This window comes from Nyctereutes procyonoides, unplaced genomic scaffold, assembly GCF_905146905.1.
Source record: "Nyctereutes procyonoides isolate TBG_1078 unplaced genomic scaffold, NYPRO_anot_genome, whole genome shotgun sequence".
NCBI classification, from domain to species: domain Eukaryota; kingdom Metazoa; phylum Chordata; class Mammalia; order Carnivora; family Canidae; genus Nyctereutes; species Nyctereutes procyonoides.
In genome coordinates this window covers 24381892-24396990 of record NW_026575082.1, presented here as the reverse complement: position 1 = coordinate 24396990, position 15099 = coordinate 24381892, and the positions used below count along the sequence as shown (strand labels likewise).

General features: G+C 45.7%; 1 protein-coding gene across 19 annotated transcripts in view; it reads left to right on the top strand.

Moving 5' to 3' along the window:
- The window catches only part of LOC129514487 (low-density lipoprotein receptor class A domain-containing protein 4-like), a 387588-nt gene that overhangs the window by 178598 nt on the left and 193891 nt on the right, over positions 1–15099 (top strand). The window contains exon 1 of one of the 19 annotated variants that reach the window (XM_055333099.1): positions 11910–11986. The exons of the other annotated variants lie outside the window; for them this stretch is intronic. The gene's annotated coding sequence lies outside the window, so the exon portion shown is untranslated. Of the gene's footprint in view, positions 1–11909; positions 11987–15099 lie in introns of those variants that run through there. 19 annotated transcript variants of the gene reach the window in all.

The following is a 15099-nucleotide window of genomic DNA, read 5'->3' as shown; positions in this document are numbered from 1 at the left end:
CATTTTATTAGTTTCCATGAATCTTTTTAATTCTTCTCTAATTTTCTGGTTGACCCATTCATCTTTTAGCAGGATGCTCTTTAACCTGCATGTGTCTGAGTTTCTTCCAAATCTTTTCTTGTGATTGAGATCAAGTTTCAAAGCATTGTGGTCTGAAAATATACAGGGAACAATCCTAATCTTTTGGTATCTGTTAAGACCTGATTTGTGATCTAGTATGTGGTCTATTCAGGAGAAAGTTCCATGTGCACTTGAGAAGAATGTGTATTCAGTTGCATTTGGATGTAAAGTTCTGTATATATCTGTGAAATCTATCTGGTCCAGTGTATCATTTAAAGCCCTTGATTCTTGGTGATGTTGTGTTTATAAAACCTGTCATTTGCAGAAAGTGCTGTGTTGAAGTCTCCCAGTATTAGTGTATTATTATCTAAGTATGTCTTTACTTTGCTTATTAATAGATTGATGTACTTGGCAGCTCCCATATTAGGGGCATAAATATTCATGATTGTTAAATCCTCTTGTTGGGTAGACCCTTTAAGTATGATATAGTGTCCCTCTTCATCTCTTACTACCGTCTTTGGGATAAACTCTAATTTATCTGATAGAAGGATCGCTACCCCAGCTTTCTTTGGAGGACCATTTGAATGGTAAATGGTTCCCCAACCTTTCATTTTCAGACTGGAGGTGTCCTTGGGTCTAAAATGAGTCTCTTGTAGACAGCAGATAGATGGGTCTTGCTCTTTTTTCCAGTCTGAAACCCTGTGTCTTTTGATGGAATCATTTAACCCATTCATGTTCAGAGTAACTATTGAACAATATGAATTTAGTGTCATTGTAATACCTATTCAGTCCCTGTCTTTGTGGATTATTTCTTTGTGCTTCCTCTTTCTTTTACGGGGTCCCCCTTAATATTTCTTGCAGAGCTAGTTTGGTGGTCACATATTCTTTCAGTTCCTGCCTGTCTTGGAAGCTCTTTATCTCTCTTTCCATTCTGAATGAGAGCCTTGCTGGATAAAGTATTCTTGGTTGCATGTTTTTCTCATTTAGGACCCTGAATATATCCTGCCAGCCCTTTCTGGCCTCCAGGTCTCTGTGGACAGGTCTTCTGTTAATCTGATATTTCTCCCCATATAAGTTAGGGATCTCTTGTATCTTGCTGCTTTAAGGATTTTCTGTTTATCTTTGGCATTTGCAAATTTCACTGTTAAATGTTGAGGTGTTGAATGGTTTTTATTGATTTTAGGGGGGGACCTCTCTGTCTGCTGGATCTGAATGCCTGTTTCCCTCCCCAATTTAGGGAAGTTCTCCGCTATGATTTGTTCAATATGCTTTCTGGCCTTCTGTCCCTCTTGGTGCCCTGTGGAACCCCAGTTATATGTAGATTTTTTCCTTCTGAGGCTGTCATTTATTTCCCTTAATCTTTCCTCATGGTCTTTTCATTGTTTTTCTTTTTTTTTTTTTCTAAGCTTCCTTCCTTGCCATCAACTTGTCTTCTATGTCACTCACTGTTTCTTCCACCTCATTAACTCTGGTCATAGGGACCTCCAGTTTGGATTGCATCTCATTTATTTGATTTTTAGTTTTGGCCTGATTAGACCTAAACTCTGCAGTAATGAAGTCTCTTGATTCCTTAATGCTTTTGTCCAGAGCCACTAGTAGCTTTATAATTGTGTTTCTGAATTGGCTTTCTGACATCGAATTATAATCCATATTCTGTAACACTATGACAGAGAGTACTGTTCCTGGTTCTTTCTTTTGTGGTGAATTCTACCTCCTAGTCATTTTGCTCATTGCAGAGTGGCTGTATGAGGGGGCTGAGTCCCACTCATATCAACCACAACTGATGCAAATTCCACCCTAGATTTTTTTTTTTTAAACATTTTTTTTTTTAATTTATTTATGATAGTCACAGAGAGAGAGAGAGGCAGAGACACAGGCAGAGGGAGAAGCAGGCTCCATGCACCGGGAGCCCGACGTGGGATTCGATCCCGGGTCTCCAGGATCGCGCCCTGGGCCAAAGGCAGGCGCCAAACCGCTGCGCCACCCAGGGATCCCCACCCTAGATTTTTCAATGAGGTCAGAGACTAGAAAAAGAAAAAGAAGATCAGAACAAAATAAAAGGATGACTAAAGTGAAAAACTAATTTTAAAACAAAGTAGTAAAAGTAAAAGGCTAAAAATCCCAAAGAAGAAGGAAAAAAAAAGAAGAGGAAAAAATCAAAAGGAAAGAGGAAGAAAAAAGAAAAAAAAAGGAGAAGAAAAAAAAAGGGGGGGACTGGGAGATGGTGGTGGTGGTGACAAAGTAGTAGTGGAAGGAGAATGTAGTCTACCTGAGGGGTCCTAGGGGGTGATCCTCTTGGTTCTGAGTATATTCAGTTCTGTATGTTAGAAGATGCTCAGTCCTAAATTTATATAAACCAGCAATACTTGTAGAGGGCCCCAACATTGACCTCAGAAACATAAATGAGATAAAAGAGGGGGGCAGAATGGGAATGAGGAACCTCACAGAATGAACCAGCACAGTATACCACTTGGCTCTGGGTGCTGCTGGTCATGTTTTAGAGGCTATTAACTTCTGCCATTGTAGAACAAGATGAGGCAGAGAAAAGAAAAACAGAAAACAAAACAAAATTTCTCGTGTATCTCCCAAAATTAAATTGAGCATGTTGAAGGGAATCTAGAAGTGGAAATATATCTAGGACCTGTAATTGTAGAAATATGAAAGAAAAAAGGAAGAAACATAAAAATGAAGAGGTGGTAAAATATTGTAGTTCAGGTGGGAAAAAGAAAAAATATTGGAAATTTACAGTCTGATAGAACAATGAGTCATAATGAGGGGGAAAAAAAGGTCCCTCTAGTTCTGTGTACTATTTTCCCTCAGTCCTGGAGCTTTCCAGTACTGCTATGACCAGACCACTCTTCCCCATCCTTCCAGCTGGTCTCTGGGGGAGGAGCTGCTGTGCTGATTCTCAGGTGTGTGCACCTGGGGAGATGCCCCACCCCTCCCGCTGGTGCAGGGCTCAGTGGGACCTGTTGACCACGTGAGGTCACTGTTCCCTGGGCCCCCGCCTTCCCGGGCACAGGGTGACACCAGGAGGAACAACCACACTGGCGGCGGCCAGGTCTCCAGCCCTGGAGTCAGCTCCCCCAGTAACCACCACAGCTCCCAGTCCGCACTGGCCTGGGTGCTCCTGGAGGGAGGGGTGCTGACCTGCACAGCTTGGGGGCGCCCCGGAGGCAGGAGGGTCCCCAACATCCTGTGCCCTCCACTCACCCACCCTCCCAGGGATCGCAGGATGGGGGGTGTGTCCCCCACGCCCTGGGGTCTGGGGCCTGTGCTGCTGGAATCCCGCTCCTGGGCCGAGGCCCCCAAAGGCAGCAGGATGCAGCCCCTTCCCCCAGAGCCCCCCCTCACCAGCTTCTCCCCGAGACCCCCCCTCACACCCCCACCCTTTACCGAGACCCCCGTGGTGTGGGTGCGCTGTCCCTGGCACCCCTCCTCTGACAGTGACCCCAGGGACTGGAGGCCCCCTGCCCTCCTACCCCCAAGTCGCCGCTGAGCCCTGTCCCTCAGGGAGGAATCCCGGCAGAGGTAAAGTCTGTGTCTCCGGGCGGGGCTCTCCTGTCCCCAGGGTCCCCCCCCCAGCCCCTCCAGGTGGGGCTTTCCTGTCCCCAGGCTGCCCTCCGGGTGGGGATCTCCTGTCCCCAGGCTCTCCCACCAAGCCTGTCTCCTCTGGGCCCCTCCCCCCACTGGGGTCTTATTTATTTTATTTTCCCACCTTCCTCCCTGGTTAGAAGTGCAAACCCTTCTGTCTGTCGCCCAGGCTCTTCTGTCTTTACATCTCAGGTGAGATCGGCAGGTGTTCAGGATGGAGTGATGGTCATCTGGGTGACTGGGAGGTGGGGAGGGGAGGCCCTGCTCCTCCGCCCTCCAGCCCGCCCCCCCCATCCAGTCCCCTCACACATCCCCTGGGTCTTGGGATCTTTCTTAGGATCGCCAGAGGGAGGAGGGCTGCATGAGCCCTGTGTCAAGGGTTCCACCTCCTAGTGGAGATGCCTACCTAGGGCGCAGAGAAGCACATCCTGGCCAAGTGATGGGAAGGGAGCGGACCACTGTCCAAAATGGGCCCTGGGTGTTGGCGAGTGGGCTGCCTGTTGGTGCCTCACACTTTTTGTCACATCCCTTACCATAATCTCTAATGATATATTTATGCGTTTTTTGTTTGTTTGTTTTAGTGTCTGTCTCCCCCAGTCCCTGAAGCTTCAAATGTAGTAATTTTTTTTCTAATGTGCTATAATTAGTCTACTTCCAGAACATAGCACAAAAGAGGTGTCAGTAAGTATTGAGTAAATAAGTGAACTTTTCTGGAGATAATTTGGCGGTGTATGGCAATGCATAGCCATTAAAAGGATGCAGGGAAGGCGTTTTTAATAACATGAGAAGTATTTAAGAAATGCTAAGTAGGTAGTCAATTTGAAGCACTCCCTTTCCCGTTGCCACCTCTCCAACACTGGGATATGATTACATCTTAAAATTCCTTGTGTTTTATTTCTTATCAACATAAAGTAGTGTCTTACGATTATTATCCCCTTTGATTCAATTAAGTACAGCATATTAAAAGAAATAGAGTAAACTGTGAGCCCATTTTTGTAAAAAAAAAAAGCATGAAAATTAAAAAGTGGTTAATAGAAGAGACACAATTTTTTAAAAAGATTTTTATTTATTTATTCATGAGAGACAGGGAAGCAGAGACACAGGCAGAGGGAGAAGCAGGCTCCCTGCGAGGAGCCCGATGTGGGACTCGATGTGGGACCCCGGGGTCACGCCCTGGGCCAAGGGCGGACACTCAACCCCTGAGCCACCCAGGCGTCCCAGAAACACACAATGTTGACGGTGCTTTCTTTTGGTTCTTGAGGTCAGGATGCACTTTCTTCTTTGCTCCTTCTTTTCCTTTTTCTTTCTCCCCTTTCTCTTCCTTTTTCTTTTGTTCCTAGTTTGTCTAGGTTTTCCAGATTTTGTACCAAGAATATATATTACTTTTTTGAGTGTTGAAAATTAGCATAAAATCACCGTACCTAACGCGATGATGATATCTGTTTGAGCGTGCACAGGGCCAAGCTGTCTGAGCTCAGGGGAGTTGTGATATCGTGCTGTGTGTCATAGCCTCACCCCCAGCCCCCAAACAGGTCTGTCCTTGATGTGCTCGATTGTGCCTATTTCCGGGTTTGCCTATGCGGAATAATTGCATCATTTTCTCTCACCAGGGAAGTAAGGGAGCCACCTTCTAAGTGTAGGCAAGACCCGCCTCCTGCCAGGGAGCGAGTAGGTGGAGCCTAGGAAGGGAAAGCTGTTGCCTTGGCTCCCCAGCAGGGGAAAGGTGTGGGAAGTCCCCTTGGGGATAATGTGGAAAACGTTTTTAATTGGATCAGTGCTCAACTATAGATAATTCTACGCCATACCGTTTGTGGTTACCTTGGCTACGGATGATTACATAACCTGGCACCTTACTTACTGTTGGTATCTAGAGGAAGACTTCAAGCTACAATATGCGCATCCCCTAGATTAATTCTTCCAGGATGGAAGACAAGGAATGGCTCTCCCTGACAGAAGAATTTCAGTTATTACACATAGACGAGAGGAGGAAAGTGGAAATCCCTCATTAGAAGAGAGTAATAATAATTGCTGTAGGTAAGAGGTGCTGAAATGAGTTAGTGAAAGGAGAAACAGGATCTTCGAATAGTCAGAAAGTATCTCCCCACAAGATGAATATTTATTAATTACAAAGAAAACACAATAACTTCACAGTTAGAGAAAACTGGCAGACACTGAGCACTCCAGGTCGGCATCAGCGGCAATGAGCACGTTCTCACCTGTATCCCTGGATCAGATGCTCTGAAGGGGAGCAAGGTCACCTCTGTGGCACTCTTCCCTGTACGCGTGATCTTAGTCTAGTATTGATAAGACCCCACACAAACCCAGATCGAAGAACATTCCACCAAATGCCTGACTTTTCAAAAGTGTCAAGGCTCTGAAGGACAAGGATAGACTGAGGTCCTGTCACAGGTGGAAGAGACTAAAGAGATGGGACAGGTGAGTGAAACCCAGACTCCTGTATTAGACCCTGGAAGAGAAAAAGGACAGTAATGAGGAAAATTGGTGAAATCTGGAGAACGTCTGTAGTTACTGTATTATACCAATGTATTATAATGTATTATACCAAATAATGTATTGTTTCTCAGTTTTGATAAATCCTGTAACACCGAGGGAAGAACAGTTAAGGGCATACAGGGACTCTGAAGTGTTTTACGTGTCTTCTGTGAGTCTAAAATCATCTCAAAGTAAGAAAGTAAAAAAATTCGTTATGGATATTGATACCCTTTAAATGGATATACGACTTTGCTAATGTGTATTAGTCCTCCTTGATCGTCCACATTAAACGGGTGGAAATATAGGCTCTGCGGAGTCCAAGGTTACAGATCCGGGTTTACGTTGGACTTTAAAATACAGGGTATGTAATTTTCCCCTCTTCTTCAGATTCGCCTTGTGATTAATCTGACAGGATGTGAGGTGACACCAAAAAAGCTGGCTCCCTAGAAAAGTCCGTAAAACTGATGACTTATTCTATGGGAAACTGAAAGTTCTGTTTCTAAAAGGATAACATGAATTTGGTATAAGTTTTTGCTGGTGGGAAGCAGAAATTCAGAAGAAATAAGAGAATGGATCTGCTGTTGTTATTTTGAGGATGGATTTTGAGTGCCACAGCCTCCCCGTGCACGTGGAGTGCTAGGAGGGACGGGGCTGCCCTGGAAGGTGGCAGTTACTTATCCATGAACCTACAGAGGTTCCCGATGAGGACAATCGTCTTTCTTAGCCCTGGCATCCCCTGGTTTCGCCCCGGTCGGTGCTCCACAAATGTCTGAACCGGGCTTTGCTGTGGCCTAACACGGTGCTACTTCGGGAGGACCCTCCCAGAGAAGGGCGGGTATTTCAGTTACTGCTTGAAGCCTGTGAGTAGTAGTGTTTTGTTGAGGTTGGCCTAGAAGACTCAACCCAGAAGTCTACACTGAGTTCTTAGGTCGCTCTTTGCTGGGGGGTGGCTCCCTAACTCCCTCCCAGCGGTCAGCTCAGCGGCACCTGCCGCGGCACCCATGGCCCTGCTCACCGCTTCCTACTGCGCATCCTCCACACTGTCACCTGCCTCTCTCCACAGAGCACGCGTGGCCTTTGCCATCAGCCTCTGTCGGTTCCTGTGCTCTGAGCATCCTCACCTTTCTTCTCTGAGAAATTCTTACTCCTCTGGAGAACGTAGGTCGGCAGGGGTGTCCTCTGTGAACCCCACCCTGATCCCAGGGCTCCATCGTTCTCTAGCATAACACTGACCATGGCGTTTCTGTGTAAATGAATTAAAAAAAAAAAGAGGGATCCCTGGGTGGCTCAGCGGTTTGGCGCCTGCCTTTGATCCAGGGCGTGATCCTGGAGACCCGAGATCGAATCCCACGTCGGGCTCTCTGCATGGAGCCTGCTTCTCCCTCTCTCTGTGTCTCTGCCTCTCTGTCTCTCTCTCTGTGACTATCATGAATAAATAAATAAAATCTTAAAAAAAAGAAATCTACCATAAAATCATAACAGCTATCTTAATGCAGAAAATTTTAAAATATTTTCTTTAATATCAAAAATAAGATCTGAAAGCCTTCTACTACTGCCATTAATCAACACTGTCCTAGAAATTCTAGTTGCTACAAGAAAAAGTATATATAGTGGGTGAATTGGAAAGACAGAAATACAATGACAGTTATTTTCAGGTGACGTTAATTTTCTATATAGGTAACCTAAAAAACCCACAAATAAATGATTTCATTGCTGGCTATAATTTCAACAAACAAAAACAGTGGCATTCTTTTTTTTAATTTTTATTTACTTATGATAGTCACACACAGAGAGAGAGAGAGAGAGAGAGAGAGAGAGAGGCAGAGACACAGGCAGAGGGAGAAGCAGGCTCCATGCACTGGGAGCCCGATGTGGGATTCAATCCCAGGTCTCCAGGATCGCGCCCTGGGCCAAAGGCAGGCGCCAAACCGTTGCGCCACCCAGGGATCCCAAACAGTGACATTCTTATCCATTAGCAATGCTTAATAAGAAGCACAAAAAATACTAATTTCTTTGTAAGAGCAATAAAATTACAAAGATACACAGAAATAACCCTAATGAAAGATATGTAAGTCCTAAATGGAGAAATCTCCCACACTCTTATAAGACCTAAAATATATCTCAAATAAATGAAGTGATATTGGTAAGATTTAGCATTATGAAAATGTCAGGTCTCCCAATATTAGTAAACAAAGCATTTCCATTTGGGGTTTATTTTTGTGTATTGTGTAAGTAGGTGGTACAATTTCATTCTTTTGCATGGAGCTGTCCAGTTTCTCAACACCATTTGTTGAAGAGACTGTCTTTTTCCCATTATATATTCTTGCCTCCTTTGTTGCAGACTAACTTACATAAAAGTATGGATTTATTTCTGGGAAAAGAAATTAATTAATAATTAACTCATTTACTCATTTCTTCACCTGGTACTGATCGCCTGTGATGGGCTGGATCCTTGAGAAACTGGAGAGACAGCAGTAACAGGACAGCCAGGGCTCCTGACTTCACGAGCCTCCGTGTTAGCGGGGCAGGGAGACGTAGCTATTTAAGCATTTATGGCTAGATTGGGAGGTCTTTGAGGGCATGGACTTTTGTCTTCCTTATTTTTAGAGCAGCTTTGTAGGTGTCCAATGAATGTGCGAATGGGCTGAGCACTTAATGTACCTATGAGCATATGGTCATATGGCTGAGCCCTTTCAGCAGCCTCCCAGATTTTTATTTATCATCTATGAACTGAGCTAATCAAAGGAAGATTATCACTGATTCCTCTCTTTGCTGTACTGGAAGCGCGACTTCTTTCTTCTTACTCATGGTAAGGGTGGCTTATGTGACAGGGCAGGATTGAAGCAACAGAAACCAGTGGGATGGGCTCTTCTGGACCTTTCTATCTCACACCACTAACTCCTGGTCAAGGCCAGGAGGTGCTTCGGGTTCTTGGAACTAAGGCCACATGACTGCACCATGGCTGCAAGTGAGGCTGGAACCCAAGGCTTTATTTATATTTGTATTTTCTGTTGTGAAGGTGCTCCACTTCCCATGGGGCATAAAATAAGGAATTCCCTAAAAAAAAAAAAAGTTTCAGTGCTGGGCAGGAAAAGAGAATCATAAATGTGTGCTAGTCACTGAAATGCAATAAGCTGATCGTTCTTAAATTCTAGCTATTTTGTGTTTAAGCTGAAAAAATTTGGACAAAGTAAATGAATGCTTGTGCAGGAGTTTGTATCACAGTATATTTTAAATGTGTGTCGGGTTCTTTGTAAACTGCATTTCCTTTTAACCCCATCCCCAGTGTGACCAGGTACTTGTAATTTTCCTGAATAGTACCCTTTACAGGCAGCAGCACGGCGGAATGTGATTTGGGAAAGGGGATAGAGTTTTACTTCATGGTGAATGGTGAAGGGTCGGAAGACAGAAATTATATCTTTAGAAATCAGGGAGTTCTAGTTCATTGTTTAGTCACCAAAATTTGCTGGATATCCTGTGTCCGTTGAGGTCGCCGCATCACTTGCGTTGCTTAGTAAGCTTTTCTAAGAAATTTTAGATCTTCTTTCCGTGAAGGAATACAGCTGGCACATGAAATCATTGGGGAAAACAATAATTATAACAAAAGTGTCAGCATTTCTAGGCAAACCCAAGGTTTATGGTAATGAAATAAATGGGTGAAGTTTGCTTTGGTGATACTCTGGACATACTTTCTCGAGCCAGAGATGAACTATATGATCAGCTACACTTTGTTCTAGAAATCCCTATTAGAGGCCCACATTGTAAGTGGTTTTGTGCTCATCTCAAAAGAAATACAAAGATGAGCAAGCTGGAGTGCCTGCCCTTAGGAAGCAGGTCTCCTGACCGAAGGGACAAGCTCAAGGTTTTGAGCTCCTTCCCCATTTCTTGGAGCCTGTTTCAGCCTTGAAATGTGCGATGGTTGATACCGACCTCTGGGTTCAGCAGGCTAGTGTACAGACGGTGCCTGGTTCAGCTCCTTGTGCATCAGCGTCCCTCTTGTCATGGTCACTTAGAGGCCAGAGGGGAGGCAGGAATTGGGGTTTAACAGGGGGAAATCATGTTTCAATGTTATATTATATGAGTAACTGGAGGATATGATGAAGTCCCTTATTGACACAATGAACCATGTTTCGCGTTTGCTTTTGCGTTTCTGTGTCCGCTGCAGCATAGCCGGACGTCCATAAACCCAAAGGCCTCGTTATTGTTTCAGGTGAGGGATGGCGGGCAGGCCGGCTTCAGATAGCCACCTGCACTGTCTTCAGCTTGAAGTGTTGGGGAGAGCAGAGCAGGAGAGAGCCCGCGTGACCCTCGGCCTGGACAGTGTGACCCTTCACCATTCACCATGAAGTAAAATCCCCAGACGCTAGCCTCATGCAAAACGAGGTGCAAAAATCCCTTGCGAAGCCTATGTAAACAGTTCCTTGGGGATCACCCTTACTCCTGGTTTCACTCATGATCATGGGTAATTGAAACTGACCTGCAGGTCAAGCTGGGGGTAAGATATTTATTTGGTGGCGCCCTTGCACGGAGGTCTCTGTGCGGTGTAGGCTCCTTCGCGCCAGAAGTGCTGATCGACTCCTCAGTTAAGAGATCATCCACATTTCTAGAACATACACAGTCTCTTAGGACCTGAAAAACTATCATTTTTATTTGGTCGTGAAGATGGTTAATAGCCTAGAGGAATGACCTTTCTCTGGGTGACTATCTCTCCAAAAGTGGGGTTTGACGGGATGAACACTGGGTGTTATTCTGTATGTTGGCAGATTGAACACCAATAAAAAGTAAATTTATTATTAAAAGAAAGAAAACCACAAAAGTGGGGTTTGTGTACATCCATCCAGCAGGTGGTATTCCTGGGTTGTTGGTAGGATCCTTATGAAGAGCAGCAGGGGAGGTCCTGATGCTCTTCCCCTATGGATGGGGTATGGATGCCTTCTACATTGAGGGAGGTCCTGTCGCAGGGCCGATGTGTCTCCTTCATGGTCAAGAATATCTGCTGGAGCCCACCATGGGCCCAGGGCTGTGAGGCCCATCATGCCTGTGAGGGGAGTAGGCTTATTTTTGAGCCGCCACAGGAGTTGATGTGTGAAGTGGACGACATCCTCAGCTTATCGGAGGGGGAAACCTCACCCCCCCAGGACAGGTCTTGGCAACCCTTTGGAATATGCTATGTCATCTTCCATGGGATTCCAGTTCTCCAAGGCTGTTGTCCGGAGAGAAGGACTGCTGGCTGCCCCATCTGTTGCCCCTTCCATCAGCAGGGTGGGTAGGCAGGCTTGTCTGCCTGGACCCTGAGCGGGTCCTTCCTGAAGCCAGATGTTCGTTCAACAGAAAGCTTCCAGGGTAGAAGGTTGGGTGGATAGGACTGTGTTTGGCTGCTGGCCTTATCTCTACATGCTTTGCCTACTGGAGACCCTTGGTAGGCTTTATATCAAGGGCCGTTCATCACTTGTGACTTGTAGGTCAGGGGGCTGAAGGGAGGGTCCACTGGATCTTCAGTGGTGACGTGGGGCTAGAGGAGGGCTTTGAGTCTTGGTGATAATGGAAGCTGCTGGGATGAATGAGAGATAAAGGAAAAGGATTCAGCGCAGGAGGGCAGCAGCCTGGGAAGCAGGGGCGTGAACTACAGCAAGGAATAGCATGGTTGTCCAGTAGGACATAATCAGGAGGTCATTGCTGAGGGTAGTTCAGTGCTAGAAAGGTCACCGAAAGTCTTCTATTTAGTTTCCTTATTTTTTTTTTTCAGGTATGAGAAAAGCAAGGTCCAGAGTTTAAAGTCCTACAACCACCTCGTAGCAGACCCGATCTTAGAAACTGGAGTCCTGACCCCTAAGTGTGTGTGAGTCTATGCCCTGCCATGCATTGGCTGTTCTGGACTGTGGCAACTCCTCCTCCTCGGTTTACCCTTGGGCAGGTGGGCCCAAGCGATCATGCCCAGTAACACCTCTTGTGGGCTTGTTGGGCAGCTTCCCTGGGATGATGCACAGGAACTCCCTTGCCTAGTTGTCATGATCATTGCCGTGTTCACGAGCCAAGACATGAGACAGCCCTGGGCCGCTCCCAGTTCTTGCATATTTTTCAAGTTTTGTGAATGGGATCATCCCAGCACCATCCCCTTTTGAAATTCTGTTTTTGTTCCCAGTTATCTTTCCAGGAATAACAGGGACTTTGCCTTTCATGGTTTGCGGTTCCACCTCCAGTCACAGGTCCCTTGTCTCAGGTGGTGCCTGAGGTCGGCCGGGCTTATTATCACGCCCTGCTGTAGAGACACATAGTGAAGACAGACCTCGCCCAAGACCCGCTGTGTCGGTTCTACAGCAGCTTAGGGGAAGGTCGGTGTGGACTTCAGATGTCTGTGTTTCATGTAATACTGGGGCCTTTATCTAGTGAAGTAGGAATCCATCCATTCACTCACTTCTTCGGCAGAATTTTATTTTCTATTTGCAAAAAACTGTAATTGTCATCGCAAAACTACACTGCATGCTATTGGTGAAAAACTATGAACTGCGCTGCGTTAGAGGATGAAGGCAGGTCATGGTGCATGAGAAACGGCCCACAGCTTGAGTTTCCATAGTTCACATCCCAGTGCAGTAGGGACGGAGCAGGCCTGGCGAGATCTGATGGAAATCTGGAAATTGGAAAAGTATTCTAAGGAATGTATTTGAGGGGTGTCTGGCTGGCTCAGGAGAGCATGTGACTCTTGATCTTGGGGTCGTAAGTTCTAGCCCCGCGTTGGGCGGTTACTTAAATGAACAAAATAAAAATATTTGCGTAAACTGATTACTGCTTCTTTCAGGTTTACCCAGCATAATTCACAAGCTTGGTGTAAAACTTCAAGGCACAAGTAGGAGATTAGGACTACCACCTTTTTCCTACTTTTGAATCGTGTCCTGAGCGCATCTCTTTATTTGCAAATAACGATTTCATGGTTTGATACCTTTGAAAGCACACGAATCGGGCTCCCGTTGCAGTGGTCTGTAGGTGTCAGGATTCCTCTTTGCTCAGTTTATTGCAAGTAATTTTTTGTGTGCTTCCTTCCATCGACCTTTCTTCCTATGATTTTGCGCCGTGGCGCATGCTGACACCCCGGGCTGTGGGTCCGTGTTGGTGGGGAGCATTCATCCTCTGAGGAGGGGAAGCCCTGGGAGATGAAGGGCCTGCCCAGTTCCCACCTTTCCCAGTGGCTCACCTCTGGTCGAGGTATTGACCCTGGTAGTCGTGGGGCCCGGCTTCCCAGATGTTCGGGGGTCCTGAGCCCCCACTGAAGCCTGCAAACTGGCTTGTCACCGGAGACCCTCAAGGGCTCACCCCGCCCCACCTCAGCCCTGCCTGGCCATCCACGGTGGGCACACCTGCTGGAAGCAGGCTCCTCATGCCCCCCATTCCCGGGCACGGAGTCCGTGCAGGAACCTCCACCCCTGCCTGGACACTCGCCTTGAGGAGCCAGCTTGGTGCCATCTTTATGGGGAGTCTCGCCCAGTTCGGTCAACTGACAACCCGTGTGCTCCTGTCTGATTTGCTGTCTGGGACGCAGAGGCCCGTGTCACTGGATCTTGCCTGTGCCAGGCTTCTTTCATATCATTCTTCCTGCCTGAAACTGCATCTCCCATTGATGCCCTGAATCCCTTCTCGGGTTGTCTTTGTCCCTCATCTCTTATGGGTTCTGGGTCCTTATTATTCCATTGTAGGCACGTGCCTCTACGGACAGCCCTCGGGTCAGCTTGTCGTGCGTTGCATGTTGAGACACTTACGCCGCCTTTGGTATGACAGGTTCAAAGTTTAGAGCAGCAGCTAGTGGACAAACACTTTGAGATACGGTTGGCTGGCTCTCTCTGCCGGACGATAGCTTGGTTCCAGAAGCATACGTGCACAGGCCAGGTGTCGGGCCAGAGATAGAGAGCGGGCCCGCCACATGCAGCTCCCGCCCTTAGGAGGCTTTCCGCTTGGTCCTGCCGCCTTTAGACTCTGGACACTTGGGTTCAAAACCAGAGGATAGAAATTCTGTGTAAATAAAACAAAGATCTTTGAATTCTATGGTGGCTTGATTGTACAACATAGAAAACTGCTTCGTGTACTTTTGTCACTGACAATAAAAACTTGCAGTAAATGCTTCAGGTGGAAAGCATTTTATTAGCTTTATAAATTACCTTAGGGCTATGTTTATAGAATCATTAAGAGTCGAACGGGGTCCCTCAAATTTTTCCGTTATATTTTGCTGCATTTTATTGGGAGAAATTATGCGCTATAATGGTATTTGGAAATCCGTGTAAGTTTAGGACAAGGGCCTCCGTAGATAGACATATATGACACAGATTCAAGTTCTTTGATGTTCATTCAGTCTTTTTGTCCTTTTACAACCTGTACAATATAGTAATGACCTAAGTTGGAAAGCAGCATGGAAGTCATTAAGCCAGTTTTAGATCATGGCTTGGCTCAAGCTTAGTTTCAGATATAATATTACATGTCTGGGAGTCTTTTAAGTTCTTTACATGAGTTATGTAATTTCATCTTTAAAATATCCCCATGAGGAAGGGAGAAATAATGAGTGGGAAATATCAGAAAGGGAGACAGACCATGAGAGACTCCTAACTCTGGGAAATGAACTAGGGGTGGAGGAAAGGGAGGTGGGTGGGGGGTGGGGGTGACTGGGTGATGGGCACTGAGGGGGGCACTTGACGGGATGAGCCCTGGGTGTTATGTTATATGTTGGCAAATTGAAAACCAATAAAAAATAAATTTATTAAAAATAAAATAAATAAGTAAATAAAACAAACAAAATAAATAAATAAAATAAGATAAGATAATATAGATAAGATAAAATAAATGAGATAAGATAAGATAGAATAAATGAGATAAGATAAAATAAAATAAAATAAAATAAAATAAAATAAAATAAAATAAATAAAATATTCCCCTGAGGTAGCCTGTGAACTGTCACCTGGAGAAGATAAG